Here is a 7,604-nt window from a genome sequence, read left to right on the forward strand (position 1 = left end):
ACCTCAAAAAAATTAAAAAAAATATAGTTAGCTAAAAACAACTTTGTTTCTCTCAAATACAAACAGTTCACATCAATCAAATATTAAGCTTTCACGGTTTCTAAATACATGATATGCTTATTGTGAAATTGAAAATAAAACTCATCACCATATAAAATGAATAATTACTATTGACTAAAAGCAATGACAAGCAAGAAGAGATGTTCTCATCAAAATCATCTCCGCTTAGATACTTCATTTATCCAAAATTGTTTTTAAAACAAAGTTACTCCCCATCCATTATTTAAATGACAACTTTTATGAGTAATAATGACTTAATTTATACAATACTTTTCCAAAAAATCCACCTATTAATGGGATTTGGCCAACACAACAGTGGTTGGGCACAAGTGCCTTTGTTAAGTGTGAAAATCTTTAGCCATTGTTAGAGTTCAGGGAAGGACCTGCAAATAATAAGAAAATAATGATTAATTGAAATCTACAATTTAACAATAATTGAAATAAATAAATACCTCCCTGCAATAATAAGAAAAATATGATTAATTGAAATCTGCTATTTAACAATAATCAAAATAAATAAATAAATAAAAATTACAAAGATTGCAAACTTCAGCTTCACAATTTGTCATTTTCGAAATCTATAATATTTGAATGTCCGCAATAATGGCAATAGGTCTTTAAGATTTGAAGTAGAATGAAGAATGAGATGTATATATATATATATATAAAAGACAATGGAGAAAATTACACTCAAATTTTGTTTAAATTTTATTAATTTTTTATTTTTAGAATTGTTTTTTACTAATTTAATTATATTAATTGAAATGGAAGATTTATTGTATAGTTGTTGCTTTGAAAATTATAGAAAGGTGAAGGGAAAAAAAACAACTATGATTAAAGGAATTGGTATTGAAAATAGAGAAAAAAATAAAAGGCCAAAGAAAAAGACAAAAAACAATGCAAAATGTTTTGAAATATTTTTTCCTCTTTAAAATTTGTCATAAGATAGGGAGGAAAAACTATAATTTAGCGAAATGGAAAAAAAATCAAAATTAAAAAAGGTAAATAGAAAATAAATAAAACTAAAAGAAAAATAGTAACTAATAGAAAAAAAAGAAGAAGTCATTTTAAATTGAAAATATTGTGAAAAAAATTATAATTCATGAAAATAGAAATAATAGAAAAAAGAAAACCAAAAAAATAAAAAAGTTAAATAAAATGGCAATAAAACTTAAAAAAAAAAATAGTAACTATTAGAATTGGAAGTTACTAAACAACCCATAATAAGACCTCAACCAATCACATTAAGATTAAATAAATTTAAATAATAATAATAAAATAACAAAAATGAATTTCTAATGTTAAACTATGGATAAGTACCATAATTTTTTGGTCAAAGACAAACTAATACCTAGTCAAAGGCAAAACTGAATGCTATACCATGCTTGCGGCAGGTATAATAATGATTAGGACTACTGAAGATTTTGAGAAAATTGAAAATTAGCAAGACTAGAAAAATATTTAAAAATTTGTAATTTTTAATTTAAATTTTTTAGAGAGTTGATATGATGATCTAGATAAGAATTAGGGAATTATAATCTGATATCATATGAGGAAGTTATCTCGTTTTGAAGTGTTTGGCAAACAATAAAAAAGTCAACTTGCAGGGTTGATTGGGTAGTGTACAGATGCCACGTGGAATGGGTAGTGTACGGATGCAACATGGAAAATTTGTTAGAAAATTATATATTACAGAGCAATGGAACACATAGAATATTGCATAAATATAAACACAAAAAACACATAAAACCAGAGAGACATAGATATACGTGGTTCACCTAGTTTGGGCTACGTTCACCCCGAGTAGCCAGTCCTTCCTTTCTATTATCCAGCAAAATGAAGAGACACAACCTACAGCAGATCCGTTGTAATATCCTCTGTTTTCTCTCACAGTCTCACCTCTCTGTTTCTCACTCGGAGAATACACATCTATTACAAAGCCTCAATACAATGCCCTCATACAAAGTGAGGGGTTTCCTTCTAGGGCCAAAAACCCTAAACTAAACATAAGTTCTATTGTCAGATCATCCGCCTAATGAACGACCCAGATTGACTAGAAATTACTATACTTTTACAAGGCAATTTTACATCTGTTTTTAGCTTCGGGGGCGCTGCCCTCGAAACTCCCGCTGGCCCCTGAACCCCCGCGAGGGGGACAAGTCCCCTCTGCACCCCCCCACGTGGAGGGGTGTACAAACTTCCTGGGGTATACATCCGCCTGAAACAAAAGACCTCTAAATAATCATGCTCCACACCCAACAAAATTTTACACCGATGTCAGTAGGATGATTGTGTAGTATGGAGCCAATCAGGACATGACAAGTGGCCCAATCATACAAAGGAAAATGGCATGTTTTTATTGGTTGGAGGTGATTTGATTCAGAACAATCATGAAGTGACACGTGGCCCAATCACAGGGCACCACATTGACACTCTGGATGAGGCCACAATTTGGTTTATGTGTCACATGAGCCTCTGCGGGGTTCAACCCCATGACCTTCATGTTAAAAGCTGACCGTTCGATCAATGTGCTATGTTGGTTCTTGTTATAACATAGTTGTCAAATTTTATTTGAAGACTACCATGGAGTTGTTGGGGGGAGGATCAGACCGGTCAGGCACACCCTAGAACACATGGTGATTCTTGTGACCATGGAAAAATGAGGAAAGGGTGGGGCGCATGGCACCCTTCCCATGCCCCATCCTTGGGTTCTGTTGAAACAATGTGATTGCTGACGAAGTTTGTGGGATGGGCAAAGCCCATGGTCATTTGGTTGCCATATGACCTACCGAAGGGCGGAAAAACAGGGTGTTATGAAACCAGCTCAAGAAAAGATAGAAAAGATAGATCAACGCCTTAGAATTCAGCCTTTTCGAGGGGGCAACCTCCTTTATATTACATAAATGAACAATTCTTGGATGATACAAATGAAAAGACCTCCTTTCTATATATAGGAGTCTAAGGGTCATAACATAATCAGAGCCGACATAACAATAATAATGTAAGGGCACAATAATAACAATAATGGGCTTCTATGGGGCACAATAGTAACAATATGGGCACTACATGGGTACATCAATATAATAAGTGGGTTGTACTAATAACAATAAGGGGTTACACTAGTAGTATAGGGGCCTAACATGCCCCTCTCCTTCAAAAAGCGTTGTCCTCAACGCTTGAGTAGTTCTTGATGCTTCTGTATAAAATTCTTGTCCTCCCCATGTGGAATCTTCAGCGGGTAAGTTCTTCCACTTGATGAGATACTCTGAAATTGATTGATTTCGTAGCTGTCGGGTTCTTGTTTCTGTGACTGCTCTAGGTTCCAATATGATTTTTCCTTCCTCTTCAATTTCTGGCAATATTGTTTGAATTGGGATCTTTTGCAACTTTTGAATAAGTGGCCATACTTCTTCGTCCTTCTTCCATTCATCCCTTGCTTTGTTTATCCAATCCGGTTGGATAATAGAAATAGCACAAAACAATGCTTCCACATCCTCATCCTTGAAGAGTCTTCCCATTCGGTAAGGTCACCATTTTTTAAGTGCATGTAGTATTGCCAACATTTCCTCTCATAAATAGCTTGCTTGAGATATAGCAGTAAAAATACCCAATCACCTACATCAAAACATTTTTCACTACAATGTTGATCTACCTGTTTTTTCGTTTGATTTTGCACTGAAGTGGTGTTATTCTTTAAAAGTTGGAGAACTTGTTGTTGATGCTCGATGTGATCTTTCATTGCTTGAACCTTTTTCTTCTTGATATGTCCTTCTACCTCTAGAGTTTGAGTAGTGGTAATTTCTTCCAATCCTTTACAAGATATGGTCGGATTCATTTCTTGATGCTCGATGTGATCTTTCACTTCTTGAACATTTTTCTTCTTGATATGTCCTTCTATCTTGATAGTTTGAGGAGTGGTAATTTTGACCAATGAATTACAAGATATGGTTGGATTCATTTCTTCTTTCTCGATGTGATCTTTCACTTCTCGCACCTTTTTCTTCTTGATATGTTCTTCTATCTTGAGAGTTTGAGGATTGGTAATTCCTGTCAATGCTTTACAAGATATCATCTGATTCATTTCTTCTTTCTCTGGGGTGGGGTCTTGGCATATATCTTCTTCCTTTGATGTTTCATGATCCTTTTCTTCCTCCTCTTCATATTCTATGTAAAATAATTTCTTCTTAGCACACTTATGACCTTTAGTGCATTTGCTATCACAATTGTAACAAAGCCCTTTTTCTCTTTTTTCTTCCAATTGTTGTGGTGTAACCCTTGTAGGTTGTAGAAGGCTAGGAGAAACAACACTTTCATCCTTTTGTGAGGGGTATGCTTCCTGGTTTCCATAATTTTGCTTTCCAATATGTCACAAAGTGCTTTTACTCTTTCCAATTGTTGTGGTGTTGCTCTAAAGAAGGTGTTGCTCTTTGTATCCTCATAATGTGCTATCATTTCCTTTGTGAAAATTGACCACGTAACAAGTTGTTTACGAGAACAAAGCCCTTCATACCATAAAAATTGATCCGGTTCTAAATATGAAGATGCAATACATACATTTTGTAATAGTTGTACACCATGTAGATCAAAATATTGCTCCATCTGAAGTATCCAATTTATCGGATCCTTGCCATCAAACTTCCTCATCTTGCTTTTTCTTGATTTTAGGAGCTTGATCTTGAAACAACTGTAACTCTGTACTTTCAGATTTTTAAGTTCTGAAATTGTGACCTGTAGTAGCCCTCTGTGTCCTCTTTCCAATGCCACCAGTCTAATCCAATTTGGATTCTCCAAGGAAGAGTTATGCACAATCTCCCAAGATGACCTGATTATAGACTAGTTTAGTAGGGCAAACTTGTATGACGTGCCACGAGTCACTGTTTCAACCTTTGATCTGAAAACGATATACAAGAAACTACAGTTCGTCCTCTTTCTGTACCTTCTTACGAAATTTCAATCTGATTCCCAGAGAGAAATTTATGACGATTTTCCCCAGGTCACCTGTTTTGAATGTAATTCAGGAGTCTGCAAAAAGACCAACTTCCTCATATCATATCTCCGCAAATATCGCGTGAAAAGCTTTGAAATTCAGACCTAAGGTTCAACGCGATTTCTTCTCAAATGGGTTTTTTTTGCGACTTCTGAAACGTCACAGAAAAAAGTTATAGCGAAAATGCCACGATGACCTATTTGGAGTAGCGAAACCTTAGAATCCAAAGCTCTGATACCAAATGTTATGAAACCAGCTCAAGAAAAGATAGATCAACGCCTTAGAATTCAGCCTCTTCGAGGGGGCAACCTCCTTTACATTACATAAATGAACAATTCTTGGATGATACAAATGAAAAAACCTCCTTTCTATATATAGGAGTCTAAGGGGTCATAACATAATCAGAGCCGACATAACAATAATAATGTAAGGGCACAATAATAACAATAATGGGCTTCTATGGGGCACAATAGTAACAATATGGGCACTACATGGGTACATCAATATAATAAGTGGGTTGTACTAATAACAATAAGGGGTTACACTAGTAGTATAGGGGCCTAACACAGGGGCACAACCCAATTTGTTCAGATAACGGTTCTACAAATCATACCCGACGCGGTGGGAATTGTGGGCCGAACCTGCCACCTGTAGTGGCTAAAATTTCGCTTTCCAAGTCTGCCAAAGACCAATTTTGTTGCCAATTTTTACAGGAGGACGAATTTGCAGAACAATTAGAAGGAAAATGGAGAAAATGGAGAAAGAGGCCTACACAGGGGTTTTGGGGTGTTCTGGACACGATGGTAGTGTTATTTTTTCAATTTGAAAATTTTATGTTGATGTAATTTCAAATTTGAGCATGTAATATAAAGGGCCACCATTGGAAGCTAGACCTAGAGACGTAGCACATGAGGGGTGAACTCCGTCATCCAATTGTTATGTTGTGATGTTTATTGTCCATTTTTAACTATTAAAATATGCAAAATTTAACTTAGTTTGTGTGCTTTTGCAATATCGATCCATTTCCCATAAGACATAAACTAGATTGCAAAACTTTGCATAAAACCTTCATTTTTAATTTCATAACATAGACCAAATAATATGAAGTTACCTAGAAGAAAAAGAAAAAATGTAGTGAGGGATAAAATTTACAAATATATAAGACAACTCATAAAGATGGACGATCGAATACTGGGGAGAAAGAAAGGGAATTTCTTTAAAACAAGGTAAAGGACACTCACAAAATTGTGGAAGGATGATAGATGGAATGAATCCTCTCTTCTTGGAAACAACTTTTGTCAAAGTATATATTGGATTTCAAAATTCTATTAATCTAACTGCTAAGCCAATTATTTAGGATTGACAATTTCATTTAAATATTTTCTAGGCTAGTCCCAGGGGGCAACTCAATTGGTGATCGAAGTAATGTGAAATTTGTGAAAAATGAGAGATCCAAGGTTCAAATGCCCTTTGTTGTGACCCAATTTACAGAGATGACAACATGTTATAGATCCAGAAAAGTTTACTAGTAGTTACGTGTCAAGCAGGTTATTGGGTTCCTATGGGATACAAAAATATATATATATATATATATATATATATATATATATATATATATATATATATATATATATATATATATATATATATCATTATATGATATATGAAGTGTTTTTGGGGGAATATATTGATATAGGAAAAATGGACAAATAAAATTAGAAAATGATTACAAGAAGAGTTAGTAGAGAATGAATACTTTTTCTTTTCTTAGACCCAATTACCATTTGATGTAGGTAACTTCATTACTCCAAAAAAGAAAAGTAATTATTTTATGTTTTGGATCTTTTTCACCAAAATATGACAATATGATTCTTAGTGAAATAAGATTTTTTTATTATTAAATCACATTTATGAATATATAAATAAATTCAGCATCCTAAAAAATTCTTAAGACATTAAAATTGTGCAAATCTAAAATAACATAAATATGCTATTCCAATAATTTCTAACTAAATTTCAAATAAAAATATTTAAAAAATATCAAAACATAAGTGTTTAAACTATACCTTTCTTTTAAAAAGGTTATGGAATGTAATGGAATAAATAAACCTAGGTTACTAGGTCTCCACCTTGGGAAAAAAAATAGAATCTAAGGTCTACGCTTTGGATAAACTCTATTGAATATTTTTATGCCCACAGGATCATCTCGTCCCTTTTTTCAAAAATTAAACAGTCTAAAGTGCAATCATTATCCTCTAAAGTGCAACCATTATCCTTTATATCAGGGTTGTCATAGCAATCTTTTCTTATGAATTCTAAGTACGTAGGTTGCATTTTCTGTTTCTAAGTACGCAACCTTTGCAAATTTCAACTTTATAGGATGACTTGAATGGCATCATTGTACAACATTTAACCCATGATACTTATATACTTACTCTGACGTGACCTTTGAGCTTTACAATTATATTTTAATCAATATTTAGGTTATGTTTTTTTTGTTGGGAAAAAGTAAAAAGTGTATTATTATGTATATGATTGTGGTCAGGTTATTAAAATA

Source organism: Pinus tabuliformis, chromosome J (assembly GCF_031772625.1).
Source record: "Pinus tabuliformis cultivar Carrire ecotype Pingquan chromosome J, CPIR1, whole genome shotgun sequence".
NCBI lineage: Eukaryota > Viridiplantae > Streptophyta > Pinopsida > Pinales > Pinaceae > Pinus > Pinus tabuliformis.